The sequence below is a fragment of the Serinus canaria genome, chromosome Z (assembly GCF_022539315.1).
Source record: "Serinus canaria isolate serCan28SL12 chromosome Z, serCan2020, whole genome shotgun sequence".
NCBI lineage: Eukaryota > Metazoa > Chordata > Aves > Passeriformes > Fringillidae > Serinus > Serinus canaria.
In genome coordinates, this window is record NC_066343.1 from 23,568,102 (window position 1) to 23,592,215 (window position 24,114).

General features: G+C 37.0%; 1 protein-coding gene across 2 annotated transcripts in view; it reads right to left on the bottom strand.

The window, feature by feature from the left end:
• COMMD10 (COMM domain containing 10) overlaps positions 1-24,114 on the bottom strand; it is a 106,884-nt gene that overhangs the window by 53,492 nt on the left and 29,278 nt on the right. The window contains exon 6 of one of the 2 annotated variants that reach the window (XR_007780445.1): positions 2,536-3,746. The exons of the other annotated variant lie outside the window; for it this stretch is intronic. The gene's annotated coding sequence lies outside the window, so the exon portion shown is untranslated. The remainder of the gene's footprint in view (positions 1-2,535; positions 3,747-24,114) is intronic. 2 annotated transcript variants of the gene reach the window in all.

Below are 24,114 nucleotides of genomic sequence, written 5' to 3' on the forward strand. Positions count from 1 at the left end.
TACTGTTACTGAATGCCAGAAGATCTCAGAAGTTCTTTTTCGATAGGTCTGTGCCTTACTCATATTCCAGGCTCACATACCACTTTTCTGACTGCTATTTCTTTCATATCTTTTCATACACAAAGTGTGGAAAACCATTTGCACACACTTGCCCACAAAACCTCCTTACTCTGAGGTATTCCTCAGCCTGAAAACGCTAGCTGAAAGGCCAAAATACCAACCTTTTCTGACCTAACCGCTAGTGCACCTAAAGGTGCAGAGGCGGTTTTGTCACGTTCTCCTGTAAACAAAAACGTAGGGTATTTTTGATGTCTGCAAGACATCCCAATGCAGCACCACCAGACAACAACTTTATAGCTCATGCTGTTTTGCATAATTAACCAATTTGCCAATTCCAGCTTCTTCTCCCCATCCTTATACTGTAATCCCATAGAAAGCCAGTAACAAACTAACAGCTGCTCTGTACTGCAATGTAGAACAAAGTAAATCAACAAGCCAAACACTCTAATCACACCATTTAATATAAGCAAGCTCCTGACATTGTGAGCACCTTATGTAAGGATTTCAATCTTTCAAGAAACCTAACTTTGTCATGCAGGTATCATTACATACAAAGACTGTATCATACTGATAATAAATTTCATAATTTAAATGCTAAAAAGATAATGCATTTTAAAAATAAGGTCCCAATTTAAAGATAAAAAAATAAATGAGAGTGCAATAAAGTTGTAACACGTTAAAAGACTGTACTAGCTGTTTAGTAACTTTTCATAATTAGAAGTAGCTGAGATCATGCAGCCCAAAAATTACAGGGACCTGACAAAAGCTTGAAATGTGCTTTTGCAATCTGTATCATGCCTAAGTATGTTCAATTTAGTCCATATGCTAAATCTGTAATATTTATTTGAACCTACACATAGCAACCTAGCAGGGCAACTATTTTTTTTTCAAACGGGGGGCAGCAGACTGTAAAAATACTGCTTGTTCTACCAAAAAGTTGCACATTATATTAATGAAGAGTATTCTGCTATGAAAAGACACATGTCCAGAAATCCAAGCAGACCAGCAATGATCTTCCTCTAATATTACCTTGATTCATCTAGCACATTAGTTATTTTCATTAGTCTGGCTTGTTTATAAACATGCACCAAGCAAGACAGATGTGTAGACAAATCCTGAATTCCTGGCGTTCACACCCTTCAAAATTCTCTACCAAGTCAGCAGTTAAAAAAGCAATATATTCTAGAACTGTGCAGACACAGGTGGAAGACTACACTACTTAAACCTGTGCAGATTGCACCATCAAACTAACTTTTTTTTTTTTTTCATTTTAAAAGTGGATAGTGACAGAATTGAACATAACCAAACACAGAAGTGTATGCTTAGTTACAAATGGGAACTATATGAACCACTGATACAAACACTCTTTATGTGCTGCTCAGGGCTGGCAGGAAAGGTGATGAGCTCTTTATCTAGCGATGGGGAGGTATTTTCATTCAGTATGAAAATAGGATAAATTATTTAATGTCTAATCCTGTATTAGGCCTAAACATCACTTAAACTGTGCAACTTGTTAGCTAGCCCAATTCCCACCACTGTTACATTATTGTTATATTACTAATTTACTTTCCTTTCCAGTTCACTAGAGCTTGTGCTTGCAGATAGTGTGCTAACACACTAATCTTAATTACTGCTGTTATTGAAAGCTCACTGACAGTTTCTGTAGGCACTTGAAGACAAATTTAGCTTGGGCAACTATGGTTTTTGTATGTTATTTCCTTGCTAGCTTGGTTTACTGCCTTTCAGCTAAATTCAGTCTCTGCATCACCATACTCTTCCTTCTAATGAAAAAATCCTAACCAGGGTATGCATCATCCATTTTTAATAAAGGATAACTGTCTCCATCTAATATGTGGTTCAGCCTGATTCATGCATACAATTAAAAGAAAACCATGTTAAAGAAGGTAGCATGGTATTTAGGGAGGGAAAATCAAATGTAAATACCAAGTCAGCACAACCAATAAGGTAACTTGGAAGAGAAGGTCTTCCTTGCTGCTTCAAGTGCTACATTCCTGAGGAAAAATAGCAAGCAGCTGCTCTTTCAGGATCAGGTATACACTCAGAAGTCTCTCTGAATGGATGATATTGATTTGGAGGCATTCCTTATGTAATGGCCATCTGTAATGTTATAATTAGACTGAGCAGCATACATGCTGGATTCCTTTTCCACTCTGCTAGCATGCAGCCCTTCGCCTATAACCAGAATATTAGGTATCTTTGGCATTTGTCCTTTCAGGCAAAACAGCCTTCTCTGCTTAAACATATTAGTCTTCTTTGTAAGTATACAATAATCTCAGCAGACACCAGCATTTCCACTGGTTCTCTAAAAATCACTCATTTGACAAGAAACATTTGATTACTGAAGTTACTTGATTCATTAACATTATGAAGGATTCCATGACAACAAACAAAGAAGATACAATAATATTAATTTAAATGAAAATGTTTTCCTTAGAAATTGTCACTTAAAGTTACCTTTCAAAAGTAACACCATCAGTTGTTTTCTTTTTCATCATCATTTTTCCTTCTGCTGCTAATCTGAGGAAGACATTCCTGTTAGTGTAAGAGCTACAAAAAGACAACATGTGATTTTCCTATTGTATCATTTGTCCACCAGTTTTGAAACAGAGCAAGAAGAGGGATTTTATTTTAAAGGTACAGTCTTTGAAAAGAGATGATGATTAAGGAAAATGGCTAAAATAATATAGCAAACTTCTAAATCAAATGTGACATTGAAAATCTAATCACTCTTTGTGTAGCTTGTTTCCTAAATTCCTAAAGCACATCTGGAATCTGTGGGTAGAAAGCATGAAAATACCAATACAAGATAATACAACTAAAAAGATTAGTATTTACAAAAGATGAAGAACCACAAGGTTAAAAATACAGGCTATATGTGGGCTCTGTCCTATGGTAATCCAACTAGGCACTTACAATTACTTAAATCACAGTATGGATCTGTAGGGTATCAGGAGCTGTGATATTCACCCTCTGGTGGTTTCTTCCATGTGCTTCAATTTCTCAGTGACATAAAAACTGTGTAATACCATCGCAAGACAGCTTTATCTGATCACAGTATCTGTTAAAACTGTCCAAGTTATTAATATCCCCTACCTACTGGTTGCTATCTATATACAGGACAATCTCAGACCAGCTGCCTAAAAATATGTATCTGCACCCCAAGATGACAGCCTTACAACAGACTGCCTTTTTTTGTTCTCTTTTCTAAGTGCAATTTTTTCTGTCCAAAACTTATATTTGAAACACTCCAACAAAATGTTCTGAAACTGGCTACATATCCACTGCAATTTTCAAGTCTCAGTGCTTTCCTCAAGGTACCCGAATATGTACGTTATGTACACCACTTCAATACTCAGCTTAAATAAAATATATTGCTTTCAGATGAAGTTATGGCACAGGCAAAATGACAATTTGTTACAAACAACACAAACACCCAGCAAAGTGCCCTGATCTACTGCTATTCTACCCAAAGCAATTGTTCAATAACTTAGCACAAGCCCATGACCAGAAAAAAATTCATAATGTCCTTCTTCAGCAAGACCAACATCACTACCTGTGGTAGAGTTCAACTTGCAATCAACTACATAGATCATGGTTCAATACTTAGCCTGAAGTAAAACACGTATCAATTCCACTCTTTCTTTGTAGTACTCCTTTTCTTCAAGCTGGAATATAAAAGGACAAAATCTCATCACAGGAAAGCTACTCCAAACAGCACTGGCTTAAAGCATAGAAAACCACTAGGCAGAGTAGGTCTCCAAGAGATCACCTGGAAGCACAGGAAGCACCAGTACACCTCCCTCACTGGGATGAGGCCATTGGGTAGACAGCATGATGCCTCCTACAGTGACTGACCAGGACTGTCCCTCTGAGGTAAAGACTGGTATGATACTTTTGAGATAGCAGAGAATGGAGATGAACAGGATGTTGCTAACAGCATCCAGACCAGTAACCTTAAATCAAAGCCCTTGATGGAGATTACTGCCATGTGATAACAAATGCCAAAGCAAAGGTATACTGCACAATACAAAACAAGTGAATTCAATACCCCCTGCTTACTGGATGCTACTAAGAAAGGCTTCCCTCCTAGGATGCTTCTTTTTGAAAACATAAACATCATAATGATCTTTCCTCCCTACATTTCATATAAAATTTAACTTGAAAGCCATGAAATTTGACTAGGAGCACCAAACTGTTCCTTAGAGAGAAAGAAAAACTAACTAAACAAAAAAACACCTAAAATCAAAACCATGTGCCAGGGTACTAAATTCCACCAAATACATCATAAATAAGAAGATAGACTAGAATAAGATGTAAGATAAGAACACTATATAATTAAAATCAATATTGTATTGAACATTGGATGTCCTTGCTATATTTCAGAAATCTATTTAATACTTTATTATACATTCTTAATAACACTGTTAATATCAGCATTGTGGAAGTTTAAACTACAATTCTAAAATGTACCCATGAAAGTAAAAATAAAACCAGAAATAAAACCCTTTTTACTATGATTATGGAGCTTATGAAGTATTTACAATATTTTATTCTTGTTGCAAAATTTCATGAAGTATTTCCTTTCCCACTCTTTACAGACACTGTGAAAACTTCAAAGAAATATGAAAGCTTCAAGGGACAAGAAATATACCTGTGTTCTTTCAAACAGAGTTCTGAAACTAATTAAGCTGAAATACTGTAAAAGATGCTACAATAGGAAAAATGAACCTATAATTGCATTTCAGCTGGGTTTGCTGTGGGTGAGTATTTTTTCCCACATAGCAGCCACCGCTTGCAGGCATTTAGAAATTTGTTAAAATAATTGGAAGAATTAAGTAGGCCACTGTATGAGTTTGTGAAAGGCAGACTCCAAGATAAGAAGCTTAGGTGTGTGTTGCTAAACCTGCCTGAAAGTAGCATTGCTTCATATACTGCTGCTTTGCTTCTGGAGTCAGTTCAGGCACTGAAGCCTTACACTTTGATAAGAAACCAAATTTTAATTCTGCTTTACATATCTTAAACAGGAGCATTTTAAATGCATCATCCTCTTGGTTCTGAATGACAAAAGTTCACTGTCTACTGCTTTACCACCTGTGGGATAGTGACAGCAATGGCTGAAACAAGGAGAAAAAACATTTGTCTAAAACAGGCATTAATGAAACAGCAGACAGTTCTTCACTGCTCAGAGGTGAAAGCATGAATACCAGTTTTCCAGACTAAAACTGCCCTTTTTATCTCCAAATAATTAGGTGAACTAAAGTAAATGGGTTTTACATGCATCTTTCTGTATGTATTGTTCAGTACTTCCCATGCGCAGTTCAAAATTACAGAATGTAAGAAATCCCTCATACCTAAACCAGTTTTACACTTCGCAACTGCCATGGTTTAAGAGGAAATGGAAGTTTTTTGTGATGGTGTGGGCAAGCCAATCGGTGTTCAGATTTAATATTGGCACGTGGTTTGTCCACTGAGGGCATGGATACGCTTCTGAGAACACAGGGGGTTAAAAGATCTCCCAGGTGAACTTCCTCTTTGAGTTCCGGCTTGGGACTGAGCAGACCCTCAACCCTCCCTGCCCGGCCTGAGCTGGGCGGGGGGGGGGCGGGGGGGGGGGAAGGGGAGCCATGTGGCCGGAGGGAGGTAGGCCAGGCCTGGGCCCAAGGGTGGAGGAGAACATTGCAAGGGCTTCGGGCAGCCATCCCCCATTCCCCCCCCACCGGAGAGAGGGAGAGAGAGACAGAGCCGGCACCTGTGATAGCGTGGCCGGCGTGAAGGAGAAGGGGGGGGGTGCCCAGCAGGGCAGCCAGGCGTGGGAGTTCATGAAGCAAACCGGCAGAGCCTGGGACTTTGAACCCTTTTGGGGAGGATGGAAACCTTGCAAATGCTGATTCCTCCTGAAGCTGATGAGATTGAGAGGATGTTGAGAAGAATCCTTGGTGGGAGGAGATGATGGAGTGGCCTTTGGCTGGACTTTTCTTGTATAGCCACAGCAGAACCACTTGTATTCCTGTGACACAGAGACTGCATTCCAGGGGGAGGTGATGGCTCAGAGCCAGGAGAGTGCAGTGATGTGGAGGTGTGTGAACAGAGACGACGGGTGAGGAGGGTGGTGGTGGTGCCCTCCATCTTCGAAGAAGAGGAAGATGATCTCTGTTCAAGAGACCCCTCAGCCCCAGGGGGTGAAATCTGGGGGGGACAGGTGTCCCAAAAGGAGAGGGACTGTGCTCTTTTTGGAACTGGACAAAGTATCTTTAAAGGGAAAAACCCCAGAAGCAGCTCTGATCCATGTGCAGTGGTGAGAGCACTGGACATGGAAGGAAGAGGTCATGATGGCAAAATGTTCTCCGGGCGGTGCCACACGTGACACGGAAACACGAGAAGTTTCAACTGTTTCCTGGGGAAGTCTGTGGTGCAAGAGGGACTTCTCTCTTCTCGAGGAATTGAGAATTGATTATCTAAAGGGTGGATTTGGTGGTAATGGAATTGGAAATCTAGGTGGGGGGAGGAGGAAGAAATTTGGAAGGTTTTCATTTTGGGTTCTATGTGTTTTGTGTGTTTTCCTTAGTGTTTTCCTTTGTAGTTTTAGGTTAATAAAGTTTTTTTCCCTTAAACCTCAAGTTGGAGCCTGCTCTGCTCTGTCTCTGATCACATCTCACAGTGGGTGCCAGGGAAGGAGGTGATCTCGTGGGGGCACTGGCATTGCGCCAGGCTCAAACGATGACAGCAACATAAAACCCAATTAAATGCAAATACAAGAAAGTAGAAGAAACCAGACAATGGATGCTGGACAATGGTTTATGACAGCCACATTTGCCACAAATTCCCACTTCAATCTGAACGTTAGCATTGTTTAAGATTTGTTTTCACTTTTTAAAAAATAGTAATACTGAGTGATTTATTACTTATTTTTCAGGGAAGGTGGCTGGGGTCTATTTTCTCAATACTGTCTTGACACATTACCATAAATTTATTTATTTTTTAAAAACTACATTATTCCACAGGAACAGATTATTTGCACCTTAAATATCATCCCTTCAATTTGTAAATAAAAAATATAGAATGGTTGCATAACTATCCAGCTATGTTTCAGTATTTTATCCAACTTCCAAACATTACAATGCTCAATTGATCAAACGTTTATTAATAGATATTATAAACACATTATTTCCTTCTTGAACTGACTCAGAGACAATATGCAAATAGAATCTCTGATCTGAAAGTTTCAACCTTTTAAAAAGCTGGAATAAATCCTCATCTCAATTTTACCATTTTTTACCCACCATTCTCTTCATAAAAGAAAAGACTCTATATTTTCCAGCAAATAATTACTCCTTATGAGTAACCCAGTTATAGCTACGTGGATGCCAACATTAAAAGAAACACTGCAAACAAATATGCAGGTTGTCATCTTTCTGTCTGGCAACCATGGTAAAAGCTCTTCTTTTGAACAAGAAAAGGCACTTAGGTTTCAGTTCAAAAAGAGCTCGCTCTTTTTCAGATGAAATGAAATCTAAGATTTTCACATGAAACCTGCGAGAATAAAAGCAAACTGAAAAATTAATGTTAAAAACACCAAAGCTTGCAGCACTGCAAGCACTTACACCAAATATTGCATGGTGTCCCAAAATCGTGTCTTCTCACATTGAGCCGTATAATGCAAGCACTGAACAAATATCAGATTAGGGCAAAACATTCCAGGAATCTCAAATATGGCGTTTTTCAGAAATGTTTCCAAACCCAAATAGAGCAAAAGGAAGTAAAAGACGAGCAATGCAAATGTTACTTTAGTCCTCAATATCCAATCACCTTTCATAGGGTTAGGGTTTTTTAACAAAAAGTTCTTCAATAATGCAATATTCCAGCAAATGTGGGGGAAAAAAACCCACTTTCACCTTGTAAAAACATGTAGTACTTCAAGCTCAGCATAACAAATTTCTAAGAAAGACCAAGTCTGAGCATGAAGACCCTTACTGCCTTCATTTTTAGGCTTTGCTTTATAATCATTCTGTGAGTTTATATCAAAGCAAACTTTAGCACTTAGAGAAAAACTTGGCAACTCTGAGGAGCCCCTTGTATACTTGTTCCTCTTACCTTACAGCTCTTTCCCTACAGGCTGAGTGCATCAAAGCCAAGACACTTCTAACATGCTCAATGGATACACTTGAACTTTACAACAAAGGAAACTGTCTGGTAGTGTGTTCATAGTATCCTATGAACTACTAAGTTTGTCTTTAATAATGAATGGGGTTCTACAACTTGTCCTTGGTGCTTCCAGATTTGTCAGCCACCACAGTAACACTAATAAGGTATCAGCTCATACTTTTTCTTGAAAACCTCTAGTGATAATTAAAACTAACCCTGATTTTCAGTCTAATTAAGAAGATTATGGGATAATAAAATTTGTATTTAAAAAGCTTAACATTTTCAGTCTGATCTCTCATGTTACTTAACAGACTGCACTGCCAACCCTTATTATTGGCTCTTGCACAATTTTTTCTATAGGTTCCTTTCCTGGTGCAGAGGTAGCTGATTTTCTTTAACCTCCTGAAGCAAGAAAATAAAAATAAACCAAGAAGCTCAGTGGTAGGTCTGGTTCTGGTTTATCATCTTTCAGTTTTCTTAAGAAGCTTGACTGAGTATTTTGCAGTGGATTAAGACACACAGTAGGCAAATGACACCCAGTATTTTAACAGCAGAAGCTCTGCAGTTCATCTGTCAAAAAAAATTGCTCCCTTTTGCTCTCCATAGTTTTTGTCTTCTTCCACTCTATCCACCACAGATCTGGGACACTGCATGAGTACTGCAAGGTATCACTGGGTCTGTCAGCACACATGATAGACTTGTACAGACCTGTATGCTTTATGGCGTACCATCCTAATGAGGAGTTGGCATCTGTAATGCCTTTATTACAGTAACAGAAATGAGTTTTTGCACGTCCATATTTTCTTCAAAATCACATTTTAAAAATCTCCTGGTTTTGCTTGTTGCAGCAGAGGAATACAATCAGCCTCTTTGCAGTTTCACTAGTTTAAACGCAGAAGGAGAATTTATGTCTACTCAACTAATTACATTAACCCATTACTCAACAAAGTGAACTCTGTGGACTCCTTACAGAAAATCATGCAGGGAAGATCCTAAAATATAGCAGAAGAGAATTCCCAGTAGTTTCCTCTACAATCAATTCAATGTAGAATTAGCGAAATTGATTACTTATAAGTCATGGCTCACCTTGCTGCACAAAGCTCAATTTCTAAATTTTCAATTCAAATAATTCAGTATTTTCATCATTTCAGGTTTGTGTGGGAAAAATAACCTGAAAAGGCTAGAGGATCAGGGTAAAATTTACGAAGCTACAACAAGTAACAGAATCTCAGGCAATTAAACGTCATATTTTCAGAGCTAAAATTATTTTATCAAAATAACTGAATCTGACAGCCTATACACTACTTTAGAAATCATCACCTAAATATAAAGTGATAAGCAGGTTAAAATAACAAACACAAATAAAGAAATAATGGAAATTTGGGACAACAATTCAAAATTGCTTTCTGTAAGAATCAGTTCTCCTATTTTGTCTTTGTCCTGCTTTGTCTGAAGGACAGAAACAATCAGAATTGTAGAGCTCTAATTTTCAAGTGCAAGATTAATTCAGTGTGTTCTATCCCATGGCAGTGTGTTCTGGACTATTTTCAGGTAGTATTATCAAAGTAATCTGCATACTACTGATTTAACTCTGAAAGCAGCTGATGGGAGGTTCCATCAATATGTAAATTAAGTAGTAACACAAGTCCTCAACCAATGAAAAATTGCAAAGACAAAACTCCAGAACCTACTCTCCTTATAGGACATAAGACCAAATTAAAAGAAAAGCCATTATAATTTATCCTCTACTGTAACAATCTATCTATCCTCAATGCAATGTAAAAACACTAAACAAAAGCAGTCTAGCTCCCAGCACTCCCGAAGTCCTGTCCACAATTTGTCACACTGTAAGCCCTTTGAAGTGGCAATTTTTCTTCTGCAAATGCATCATCACAACGATTGCCCAATTCCCAGTGAAATCTGAACTCACAAGTATAGTAAGTCCTCAGCAAGACACAACCTCAGTTAACACCACCACAGTGTAGCCATTAACTGTGATCTGCCCACTTCCAACAGAAAAAACACTTTTGAAACACATATATGTACTAACGATTTATCACATCCTGCAGAGATCAAATTTCATTCTAACTGACTTGCAGGCTTCTCCCAAGGCCACAGACATGTTTCAAATGGATACAGTGGTCTGCACACAGAGCACTTTTTTACTGTCCACGCTTCACCTTCTCTTCTTGAACATTTTGTCTGATCTGCTGCTTCAAGGGAAAAAACCCTGAAGGTAGGCAAACACAAGCACTGAGTCTATTTCCCTATTAACAAACAAAACATCATGTGCCAAAACCACTATTACAGGTTAATGGGGGGCCAATTTTTTGTTGTTGGAGAGAAGACAGGGACAAAGAAGGAAATATGTTCCTTTTTTTTTATTTACAGCTCTTGAAAACCAAAATACACATATCACAAACTCCATAACCACTAGTAAACAATTTACATATTGCAAGCCATTTTGGTATCTAAAGAGGATTATCAGACTACTATTGTCCTACCCTTAGAGCATCACAGATGCAGGTTGGCCAGACAGTTACAAAAGAACTTTTGACATAGTCATGTTCTTTGCAAAACAGTACATAGGTTTTTTTTTAAGTGTCACTACAGTTCAAATGTTGCCACTAGGGAAAGAAGAAACACTTAGCTCCATTTTGTTCCTTCAGTGCTGTTTTGCTGGAAAAAAAAAGTTTAAATTTTATTTCTAATATAATATACTATGATAAGCATAGCTTAACCTTTTCTCACCATTTTCAAGTCATGCTTCACTCATCTGAAAAAGCTCAATTTTCTTAACCTAGGTCTCTGCACTTTTCTCCCCTTAGACCTATTTGGAGTTGTGAAGATGTCCATCTCCCATTTAAGCCTTTTATTTTATGGTACTGCTCTGTTTCAAAGATTCAAATGTTTCAGTCAAAGGGACGCATTATGGTAGAAAATAATTGCTGTGATCTGTTCCTCTGTGTTGCTTAATGAAGTAAAAAGGAAAGTTGTATAGCAGCTTGGCAGCCTTGCTGGCTGTGAAATGTCATTAAGTAGGAGACAGCAAGTTTTATCCATGCACCTCTGACTACTAAACTCACAAAACAAACAGAAGGTTTACCATGGGAGGTAGAGAGAAACCAGGCAATATCCTCAAGTTGCTCTTCCAGTTAAACAGTGCATGGTTACTAAAATTGCTATGGGAACACGGGAGTTCATCAGAAGCACAATTTTAGATGTAAAATGCTCCTTACCCTTTTACATTAGCACTACTACTACAAAAAAAAAAGAAAACAAAACCAACGTCTAGAGTCTTACACTCATACACCAGAAAAAGCTAAAATATAAGTCTGAAACAATGTAATGATAAAATCTTTTGTTGCAAGCCTGGTCTGCATAAACTATGCTAATCTGTAGTATCTGATTCAGGAACGAAAGTCTCCACATGTGCCCTACAGTGATACACTTCACTTGGTTTTAACACTCTCTAATTGCTACCGAAAAAAAGAGGCCACAGCAAAAAGATAAACAAGAGACAACTGGGTTTTTTTGAGTCAGTGCTGCATGCAATTATTCTGTTCAATGGACTACTCCTATGATTTTGGTGACAGCAGTAACATTATATTTATGTATCCCCAGAGTGCACAACAATTCTGCTCCAGCTTCCATCTACGTTTTATGACTCATTGATTATCAAATTGTATTATTAAAAAAAAAATCCTTTAGGCAAAAATACCAACTAGACCAGAATTTATATTAGTGCCTGCCACATTATTCATAGTTCCACTAAATCACAGTGTCCTGTTTGCAGCTATTGAAATTTGGAAAACAAGGGCTTATTCCTTTTAAATGCCAATTTAAAAATATCTTTCAGGACAAAGCCATACAGTATTCCTCAACAGACAGCTACAAAACCACTTTCACAAATATATTTAGATTGTGTACTGTGCTCATAGTAACTGTTGCACTGAGCTCTCTGATTCCTGCAAAGAGGCTGAAATGTGGTCCAGAAATGAATATAAATGTCAATTAATAAAAGCAACATTCCAGAAGCAGAATTCAGATTACTTAAATTATTTGGATTATAAAAACCTGTGCTCTAAAAAATACAAATTAGGTATTCCAACATAAATATAGAAGCAAGAAAGAAAAAGGTATTTGTATTTCAGATAGCATGTTTGTTTCTGCTTGCTGCAATTTACCCTATTAGGACTGTCCTTTAAAGTGACATGGGCAAACAGGAGAGGTTATTTGAAATTTTTATGGCTTTTCCAAGGTCACGGGTATCATGGACATAATGTAATAAACTAGATCAGTTGTACTGACAAAGCATAAGGAATTAATTAATCCCTTGCTCATAAAAAATTTAATCAAGAAAAAGTAAATAACATGCTTCTTACTTTCAACAAGCAAGCTATCCATCAAATCATGATGTCAACAAAATTACTAGAATAATACATAACATATCCTGGTAAAAATGTCTGTAATAAATTATTGAAATAATAATGAATATATCTACAAGTCAAAGACCTGAAAGACAGGACTATTAGGTTAAATCTAGTCTAAAAATTATGCCTAGTTTTCACTTTTGTCAGAAGTTACCACAACTCACATGCCACAAGAAGCTGTAAATAAGCTCTTGCTGTGAGGTAGGCACAAATGGCCACTGTAAATGCAAATCTTAAGAGAAAGCAAGGCAACACACCCCAGTGATTTTAAGATTTCTTCAGATTATCCACTTCTATAAAACCTTACCTTCAACATACAGCCCCAGTGAGATGCAAATCTAAAGTTTCATTTACACTGTTTTAACTGTGCCATAAACATCATGACTGTCAAAATCCACTCCTCTACTTCCCCACCATTTGTTATGCATGTCATATTTGCACTGCTAAAAGTAAAACAAAGGAGTAAGCTGCAATAATACAGTCCAGACCTACAAAATGGTTACAGCACAGGATTAAAGACAACAAAAGCATGTGTGAATTTCTTATTTTATGTGGCTAAGCCTCAGACATACTTATTAGTTCTGAGAATCTGACAGTGTAAGAATAGTTCAGAGTCCATCAACTGTTACAAAACACATCACAAATATCTTTGTTCCCTTCTGTCCACAAGAAGTAGAATTAAGATACTCTGATTCCCAGGAGAAAGAGCTTGGGTTCCATTCCTGAACTTACAACCAAACTGAAGCATGACCTTTTGCTAATATTTTACCTCTGTGCATTAGTCTGTTTCAGATTACAGAATTCAGGTTGGTTGTTCTGGTTTGGGATTTTTTAAAAAATTTTACCATTTACAAATAGAAATAATATAGAAAATTTAATTTTAGAACCTATGACTTTATAAGAAAATACATTCTCCAAAAAAGTGCTTTTATTACTAATTCACAAGAGCATTAAGAGAGGAAAAAAAAAATAAAAAATCAACTCCTCCTTCAATGCAAAGGTTGTTTCATATGATAAAGAAAGACAGGATTAATTTTGCATTTCCAAAACTTTTCAAAAGTCTAATTTTAGAATTTATTAAATAAAATAAACAACAATAAATATCCATTACAAAAGGCATGTAGGGCACATATTTCAGTGCGTGATTCTTTTTTACTTTAAATAAAAAAAACAATTTTTATTAGGATAAATAAGTGAGGAAGGCAATAGCATTACTATTCCCACTATGTATTATAACAAAACATACCTTTACCAAGAGCAAGGATTGCATGTTAGGATGAACACCTTCCATTGTCAGATTACCACAGTTAAAGAAAAAAACCAAAAATACCAAGCAAAATCCTACTTCCAATCTTAGCCTAATGATAACCAATTTTTTTTTGGTTTATAATATGCTTTCTAAAAACTTTTTTTATTTATTAACTACAGCAATGTAACATTTTACTACTATCTTTCTGTTTCTTACACTTCCTGAAAACTAAATATGAATTCAGTCCAACAACTGCATTGTACATTTTTTTGTTTTAAAAACAGTAGGTTTAAAAAGTGATCCTACATACACCACTCAGCAAAGCCACAGAAATGCAGCCATGCACTATTCCACATTCCCCAGCAAGCTGACCAGTTTCTCTGTCCTCGCTCACCACCCTCAAGCGGGCGGTGTTTGCAGTGGACTGAAAGAAGTGAAGTGTTTTGGCTGCACTCCTAAGGGAAACCCATCAGCACACTCCTGACACCTGAGTTGATTGTGGAGGCACTGCAGACGCCCAGGTGCAGTGCAAGGTGCCAGGGGATGCTCTGGGACTGCCGATGGCGTCAGCAGCCAGACAGAGAGTGTTTGCCAAGCAGCCCGGAGCTGATGGCGCAGCACAGGCGTGTGCCCGCCCTGTGGCACACACCAGCTTGGGCGCAGGTGTTAACTGGCTGTGCAGCTTGTCACACTGAAGTACAGTCAGGATGCAATTTTAGCAGCCAGTGGATTAAAATAAGGAACGCTGCTGCTCGTTACTTGTGAAAAAGAGAGGCAAAGCTATGCAGAATCCAAAACTTCCACAGCATTTCCACAATTTTTCTGGAGCGCATTAGCACCATATTAAAATTAGCATCTAAAGAAACCAGCAGAGAGAATTCAAGGTGTAACAGTAAACAGGTTAGAACACTGATATGAGGAAATATGAAAGTGCTGGACTAAAATCAATAACTGCCTTTAGCAGTAGTCTGAAGAACATTTTCCAGTTGTGGCAAAAATCTGCTATTTTTAAGTACAACAAAAATGGATTATGGCTGCAAGGAATTTAAAAATGCTTATCTTATTTACACACAAAGTAACAAGTTAAAACAAATCTACCACTAATTTAAGACCTTCCAAGGGAAATTAATCATGTAAGTTACCAATTACAAAAATGTATTTTCTCCAGAACACTGCAGAGTTTAGAAAGGAATATGCAGCAAAATTAAGGTCAACATTTCAAATGTTGAAGATTTTCAGGGATAAAAAATTAATTAATTTTAATATTCAACCTTCATGCCTCACTCACTGTAAAATGCAGAATCAGATTACAGGCTCATAGAAGAAATAGAAAAAAGTTTCCATGAAATGCTACTCTGCTTATTGGTACAAAACAAACTTAAATCCCTAGTATTACTCTAGTAAAAATAAACTAAATCCATAATCATAAAGAGTCACAAGAGATCAGAATCCAGGTCTCAAGCTGTTTGTTTTTTAAATGACAAGCCATGCCCAGAGTAACTGGAACCATAAATATATACCCAAATGTTATTTTCACATAACATTAAATATGGGATACCACAGAATCTGCACTCTAGGCACAGAACAAGTACTGCCTTTGGTCCTTTATCCTAAAAATTATTTTTACTTCATTTTTCTTGTCAAACTGCTCCTTATTGTGCATATTTCACATAATTACTATAATGCCAGGCAATGCTAACTATCATACTACTGATTAACGTTTCACATAGGTCCCAAGTCTGCCAGGTTATGAACTACTTGTTATTCTCCATTATCTAATAGAGACTGAGTGATTTTTAATGAGAATCAATTTCAATGAAGAACTCATCTGCAATGCTATAGGTTGTTTTTCTTTTTTTACATCTCCCACTAAGCAGCATTTCTAATGAAAATTCAGTTGGACACCTTAACATGAAACTCAAAATGGAAAATGTGACCAACTAGTACAGCACAGTTTTTAGGAAGAGTAAAAACAAATTAGGCACCTTCCATAAAAGGTTCGTCTTTGGAACCCACGCACTCTATCTCTCTATTCTTGTTTAAGCAAAACAGAGCAGATTAAATAAAAAATTAGCATTAATCTCTTCAGCCTCTTTTTCAGGGTTCTTTCGAAGGTCCTATTTACATTTTCATAAATGAAATCTCTGCATAACTGCAGAAAAATTTACCTTGAAAATAGGCCTCAGGAAGCCATCTGGCCCAAGCATCCCCAGATTCCCCGCTTAAAGCACGGATACCTCTTCAAGTCCAAGTACTTTGCTTTACAGAGAATTTTCAACATATACTCCACAAATGTCTACTTCTCACATCTTAGTTGAGGACATCTGAGTTGAGCGTGAAAATTTCAAATTTCAAACTTTTCAAAGTTTGAAACCATCTCTTCCAAACCATATTTAGCAATTTCCAGTGATGTTCTCAGTTTTTTCCCCTCCTTGAAAATGTTACTTAAAATGCTAAAGGAATACACTGAAATCCTTTTGATAATAATCACTATAATCACAGCCAAGAATCTCTTCATTTCAGTTACAGTTGCCCTGATAACTGCAACCCTTTCTTGGCTTTTCTTGGGCACTTTTATAATTTCTTTTTTTTTTTTTTTTTAATCACTGGATATATTGCGAGCAATATCCCTCCCATCCATTATTTCCTTAGCTCCCTTAGATACACACCAATTATTAGCTGCAAAAACAAAGTGGTAGGCTAATTCCTGCAGCTCAAAGAGGAGTGTGATTCTCAGCCATTCATCTCCTGCCTTGATCAATTTCATACATTTCATGTCACTCTTAATCCTTTAACCAAGTATTTTGGCTTCATTTTATCTTATCTATTACTAAATTTATCTAAATGTGGTCCACACTGACATTTCTTAATTCCCATTCTTCTTCCTCTCGTAATTTCTCTTTCATAATGCATCATGTTTAAAACCACAAAGCCTTTCTTTCTTATCATTGCTATTTCACACCTGTATCTTTTAGTTCTATGTACTTCACTTACATATCAAATTCTTCTTATTGCATTCTTTGGCTTATGTTTGGACACAGTGGAAAATTATTTTAAAACACCTATTTTTTTAAAGCAGTACAAAATATTTTCATCTCTAAAACTTTATACAGACAGCTCTTTTAAAGTGAATTATTTGGAGTAAAAATTATGTCATTTTTAAGGTTGAATGTATGAACAACACTACTAATAGCACAAAAACAATCTAATCAAGTAGCACTTCAGACAAACAAGGACAAACATGATTACAAAAAAAAAGGTGGTAAGCAATTTCCTGCTTTTTTAATTTGTGGGAATTTTAAAAATATTTCATTTTCTCTCCTTCTAACTGATTTCATTTTAAAAAATACCAATGCACCAACTTTAACAAATTCCACGCAAGTAATTTATCTTTCCTGCCTCCAAAAAGAATAAGTTTTAATCATCCTAATCTTTGCATTAGTAGCAATACTAAAGGGACAAACAAGCATATTTAAGAGCCTCACTTTTATCTACATCTGTAAAGAAGAATGATATTCTTTAAATGCCTACTAAAATATGGAAGATGACTGCTATTTTGTGAAAAAGTGTTTAACAGTTAAAAACAGGGCACAGCTTAAAGCTGTATTTTCTTTGCTATATCACACCTCTCTCCATGCTAACAACTCACAACCACCTGCAAACAGTGCCAGTACAATTTTTCTGTAGATCCCACCAGAAACAAAAGGTCTCATAATTTCTAAAAACCTTCAGGCCATCAGTTTTGTTTCATTTTCTAATTGATTTCAGGGCTCCATTTTGCAGCACGGCGCGGCTATGAGAATGAGAACTTCATTCACCCTCTACAGAAAAAAACCCACACACTTGGGGGTTTGATGTACTTAGAGGGCGAATCAACACAAATCTCAACTGCCAGAAGGAGAAAGGGGTTTGGCTTTGTTTTTATTTCCAAGGTTTCTATCTACAATCATAGTTTGCTCTACTGCTTTTGTGCTAGCCTTGAAGGATACTTGACAATTGCTGACAAAGGTATCTACTTTCAATGCAAAAAAATACCACTAAAGTTAAGCATCATTAAGGATTAAAAACATCTCCAACATTCTAACAAGAATAGTCAAGGAAACTGAACTCCCTACAATAGGCTATTGTCCTTGTGCCCGTTCCAGAGGTAATCTTCTCCTTGGTCTAGAATTTCCTTCCTCATTTTGAACTAGTTTCCAGGCGCCATGCAGGCCACAGACAGAGGAAAAGAACTGAGAGCAACACAGATTTAGATTTTACTGTCACTAGCACACATGCAGTCCCTGACTACTTTCATATATATATATATATATATATATATATATATATATATATATATTTGTTTTTTGTTTTATTTTTGGGTTTTTTTGGTTTTTTGTTAAGAAATTATTTTATTACAATCAAAAAATTACAGGGAGAATCCTTTTGGTCATCTCACACATTTTTCTGCTAGTATGGGTGCGTCCTATTTTATATAGAGTATATTTTGTATTTTGTACTCTCTGGAAATGTTGGGATTTTTTGTTTTCTGTAGAGCATTCACCCACATTTCCACAGGTGGAAATATTAGCCATCATCTTCTACATAATTTTATATAACAACTTCAGAGAGCGCAGTGAAGGCAGCTGATTCCCTGTACTAAGATTCAAGGCAGGAAGGAAGCAGCACCAAGCCCTCTTCTGCTCCAAGGTGCATTATCTCCAGGCGCCTGGACTACATACTCCCCACAGCGCCCAAGAGTGTGGTGTTTAATGATATCAAAGCCTGACCTAAACTCAGAATGCTCATAATGACTTAGTGTTTGGGTAAAAACCCAGGAGTTTTATGAGAAACCACTGGTAGAAATGGAATGGTAGTTTTTATGAAGTTTAGGTCAATTAAACTTGAAAGTCATTTTGTAGCACAAACTACAAGAGACTTTTCTAGCCACAAAGGCTTTCTTCTCAATATTTTTACATTCAGTAAGGACACTAGTACTCTTTAAGAAAAAAAAACAAAAAAACACAAACCCTAACTCCCCCCACAAAAAAAGTCTAAAAAACAAACAAACAAAACGCCAAAAAAAAAACCTCACACAAGAAACCTCAAATCCGTAACTGAAGAGAGTATTCTACCAAAGCTTAGGAATCAGATGTAAATAAGGAAACAGTGATTCAATATAAAGATACTTTTCTTAAAAAAACTTTACCTCCACATAGCCAAAGAATAATTTAATTTTTCAAGCTCTGAAGTGATATGAAGATATTAACACATGTACAAATACAATGGCAGAATACTTTTGCACTTGTTCCAGACCTGTTGTTTCCAGTGGGTATAATGTGCAATCTTCCTGACACTCAAACTCAGCCTGCTCCTGCAACCTTTTTTGACAGAATTAAACACATAACAATTTCACATAAGTCTGCAAATGGGACATGTTTATCTGCATATAAAGACACATACTAACATAATATCTCTTTGGTTTTGATATGCAAAGCTATTTTTGCAGTTTTATAGGCTGATCCATGTTTGGTCTACAATTTTTATTTCCATTTCTACTACAAAAAAAAAAAAAAAGGGGGAAAGAAAAAAGGCTAATGATGAAAGAACATCACTGATCTGCTTCATAAAACAGTGGGAAGAACAGAATTCCCTTTTTTATTTATTTTTCCAGCATCTAAAGCCCCATTACTGTAAAAAGTGAGCAGTCTGTCAAGTTGGATTAGAATATTTTGAAAACACATTATTTTACTGCAAAGAAGAAGGAATTTAGAACAAGTATCCACAATCTGATGCCTCACTGCAGTGCTTAAGTTATAGTACTGCACATCACAGGCTCTACATTAACAAATATATTTCATCTGTCTATCCATAATAAACAGATATATTAGATTCCTTTTATATGTAATTTGGGGAGATTTTTGGAGTTTTTTGTTGTCATATCCTTCTTCTGCCTTACTATTTCCACACTTCCTCAAAAGATCTGCCGTTCATCTGTGGCTCATCCTTGGAATGCAGTCCCTCAGAGAAAAATGTTCTTCTCTTCCGAAAGTAGCAAACACAACTTACTTATACATCATCTTAGACAAGCATCAAAGGCCTCAATGTCAAAGTCAAGGATAGTTTCAAGTGCTTTCTGACTTCCTGAAGGCCACAAAAGCATACAATTGCAGTTTGAAATGGTAATGTGAATTTTAAAGCAATTTCACTAAAAAAGTAAAATCAAATTGTGATTGAGTTGAATTTTCAAGAGCTTTTTTTCAGAATGACTGTTCAGTGCTTGAAAAAAAGGCACTGCATCATGTTGCATAACCCTTCTCAGAGTTTTCCTCCATCATTTTCCTCCATGATAATCATCTTCAGTTTTACTCCATAAAACTTCTTCAGGCTCAACTCAATTTCAGGTAGCTCTCAATGAACACCACTTTCTTATATTTCTGTGCTTTTCACTGCCCTTACTGCCTCCACCTCCCCATATCTGTTTCATGCACTTCTGCTCTGTGTTATACCATTTTGAAACATCACTGTGCCAGCTCACCTGAATCTGCCTGGCTACAGTACTCTTGGCAAATTAATGCACTCCAACAGAGTAGCTCCTTGCTGCTACAGCAAAGTAGCTCTCCTGAAAAGGTTTACCTTCTCCTCCTGTATGGTGTCTCAAATAGATCCACGCTTGGAAAGAAATCAAAGAAATCAATTTCAATACTAAAACCTGACTTCTCTTCATTTCATCGATATTATTACCAACCATTTTGGTCCTCACAAGAAAGACTTTCATTTTTACTAAACAGAATACAAATTCAGAAAGAGGAAACTAAAACACTCTCTCAAGAACCTGGATTCAAAAATACGGAAAGGAATATACTGCCACTCAGGAACTGTGAAACTGTGTAAAAACTGCCTAAACATCTTGTGTTTATATAATACTGTGCTTTACATCCTTTTGGAGCAAAAGATACCCTACAGCATAAGAAGGGCTCTAAGGCCTCAACAAAAAAGGAAGCCAATCTAATAAAGCATTATAATGATAATGCTTTATTAGACATGTGACAGATTGTGTACTTAATCAACCATTGCTCAACAATAAAAGAAACAGAAACAACCATTAAAAAGTTACTAGTTATATGTGGCAGCCCTTGAGAGCTTGTATAGAATTTATTAGACATAGCATCAAACTGAGGAATTCTGTCCCACTTGAATGGCAATTCTGATGTTTGAGGAATTTCAAAAATGTTTTGGAATCTGTTGCATTTCATTGATAGGAGAACAATGCATCTGTTCCTACGAAGATGAGATGACAAAGAAGAAGAAGGAATGGGAATGTGAAGGGGCAAAGTGACCTAGAAATAACAACAAGGAAGAAAACAGCTCAAGAATTGTTTCTCTGTAGTCAAAAGGGCCTTCCTGAATCGACAGAAGGTTTTCTTCCTGCCTCTAACTGCTTTTTCAAATAAACCTTCTCCTCCTGACTATTCTTAAGATCTTTTAATAAAAGGCACTGTCTTTCTAGTAGTAAATTCAGGTATTTTCAGGCAGTGTTTGCCTGAAAATGTACTTGTTCCTGAACAAAATATGTATTTGCTTTCACATGTCTAGATTTTTAAATTCCTTTATTTAGGATTCAGAACAGAGGAGTAAAGATGACATGAATTGGAAACTCCTCTGTGCAGTTACTGAATCCTATACTCACTTCCAGCCTGCAAAACTTCCAGAACTACTAGGTATGATGGCACACCTAAATTGCCTGTTGGCAGCCCCTAAGGAACTGTGTCCGTCCTCCAGAAAGCTTAAGCCTGTGGCTCTCCTAAAGATACCAGAAAAAATTTCTTCACCGACATGATCAGGCATCAGAATGGGCTGCCTACAGAAAGGGTGGAATCACCATACCCAAAATGTTCAAATAGCATGTGGATGTGGCACTGGGGATACAGTTTAGAAATGCTAAGTCACTGGCTGGATTTGATGGTCTTAAAGGTCTTTTCCTGCCTTAAGGATTTTATGAATTTTTAATACATTGCTCCATGTCATGAAGCAGACAAGTAAGCCCTTTAGTGCTGAAGTACCTAATCAAAGAACTGTACACCAACTGGAGAGAAGTAGTAGTAGAGCTCCATCATAATCTAGATATTGGCAAGTTGTTTTGCTGTTAAATTCCTAGTCTCATAACATGACTTATTTTCAAGCATAGGTATCTCCCAATTTCTTGTTTCTGTAAACAGTGCAAAAGAGGACAGAGAAATAATCTAGTATTTTTAAACCTGTTAAAAGTCTGCTGCCTGCCTCTATGCATCAGAGGTAATACAAAAAGCTGCAAATCAGGCATTACTAAAAAAGATAGGCATTTTCAGTAACTTTGGCTCTCTCTTGCCTTTTGTATTATCTACACATTACTCTAAGGCTTCCAAATACATTCTTAGTAACAGGATCTGTCTCAATATGGAAAAAAATGTTTTTCCTCTCTCCCTTGAAATGTCTTTCTCTTACTATCTTGCTACTGACCATGCACTTCTAGAAATATGTTTTATTTCATTAGTAGTAATTTTATACAATCGTACTGAACAAGATTTTCTCAGAGGCTGTAGGCCATGCTGTGGGTTGTGGTTTTCCTATGAAAGAGGTCATATTTCATGTATTTCAACCAGTGAAAAAGGTCACTTGTCATAGCAGCTTTTAAAGTTTGTTAAACATTCATACAAGGCCAAGTGGCACAAACTGAGATGCCACACAGTTTCAGATACCAGACTCCTGTCATTGTTAAACAACAGGAAACAATACAAGTGAAAATTGTCTCCTCTGCATATGATTGAGGGGATGACCTACCTTCTTCCACCTGAAGAGGGACTGGAAAGGGTGTCACAACATTGTTAAGACACCTGTTCTATGTCAAGTGCTTGGTGCTGATACTGTTTGACAGCATGTACTGCATATTTACTGCCTTGAGCAGGACAGATGTTAGCAACACAGGAGATACTAACTTTCTACTCTTTCAAGAACAGACATACTATTTCTCCAGACAGACAGATTTGGCAATTACATTGGTTACAAACTGAAAAACAAATTAGCAAAAGTGACAGGAATGCAAGTCCAGCAATTTGACAAAGTGGGCAATAAAACTGCTTTTAAATTCAAAACCATGCTATTAACCCCCAAAGATGCTAGGTTTGAAACTCATTACCACATTACTTTTCCTTGACAGTACTATTTTGTACCAAAACTCACAAAACAATGAATTTAAAGAACTGACAAAGAAAAAGTAAAGCACAGGAGAGAATTACAACGGTGAACATAAATGTAAACTAAATGCAAATGAAGAAGTGTGGGTTCTTTCTACACTGCTCTGAGAGACCCAGTGAGATGCCTGTCACATAAAACACCTAAATAGTTTGTAATAGTCTAAAAGCAAGACAGAACTGCTTGGCAAGGTATGAACCAACAGAGTAACTGGTAATGGTCCTCCTCACCATCATGTTTTTTAAAGGTGCTTGACATAAAAGCAAGGTGTGATCTGCACGGTATTGAATTGGTTTGGCAGCTGCTCCTTGCCACCCGTTCAACTGTTTTCAGAGCCTCTTCTGATATGAAGAGTATTGACATTATCAGGAAGAAAAGACAAGCACATATCTTTCCACAACACACGTGATAGATTGTGTACAGAGGAGGAAACATGACTAGGTACAGGATGCACAGCCCCAAAGTGGTCCCAAGGTAAGCTCTGGGGCCTGATCCTGCCACAATGCAAATGCTCTGCCACAGAGCAGCTTTTCTCCTTTGGGCTGCACAGTATTTTTACTTTACTTATTTTACACAGTAATAGAATCTGTAATTTCTTAACCTAAATTAAGCAGTTTTATATGCAATGTGAACTATCCTTTAAGTGAAGATATTTTTTCTAGTATCCAGTCTAAATCTCCCCTGGTACAAACTGAGACCATTTTGTCTTATCCTATCTTGTCTGGAAGAAGAGACCGACCTCCACCTGGCTATGACCTTTCAGGCAGTTGTAGAGAGCCATCAAGTCTCCCCTTGACTTCCTTTTCTCCAGGCTGAACATCCCCAGATCCCTCAGCCCCTTCTCATCAGACTCCAGACCCTTCATAGCTCTGTTGCCCTTCTTTTTGTTATATCTTGTCCACTTCTGCCTCTGCCTTCAATTCTCAAATGTAACAGTCAAAATCAGTGTGACAGAGGAAAAGGCAGAAGAACAATATTGTTAACCTTAGATTTTCTGTT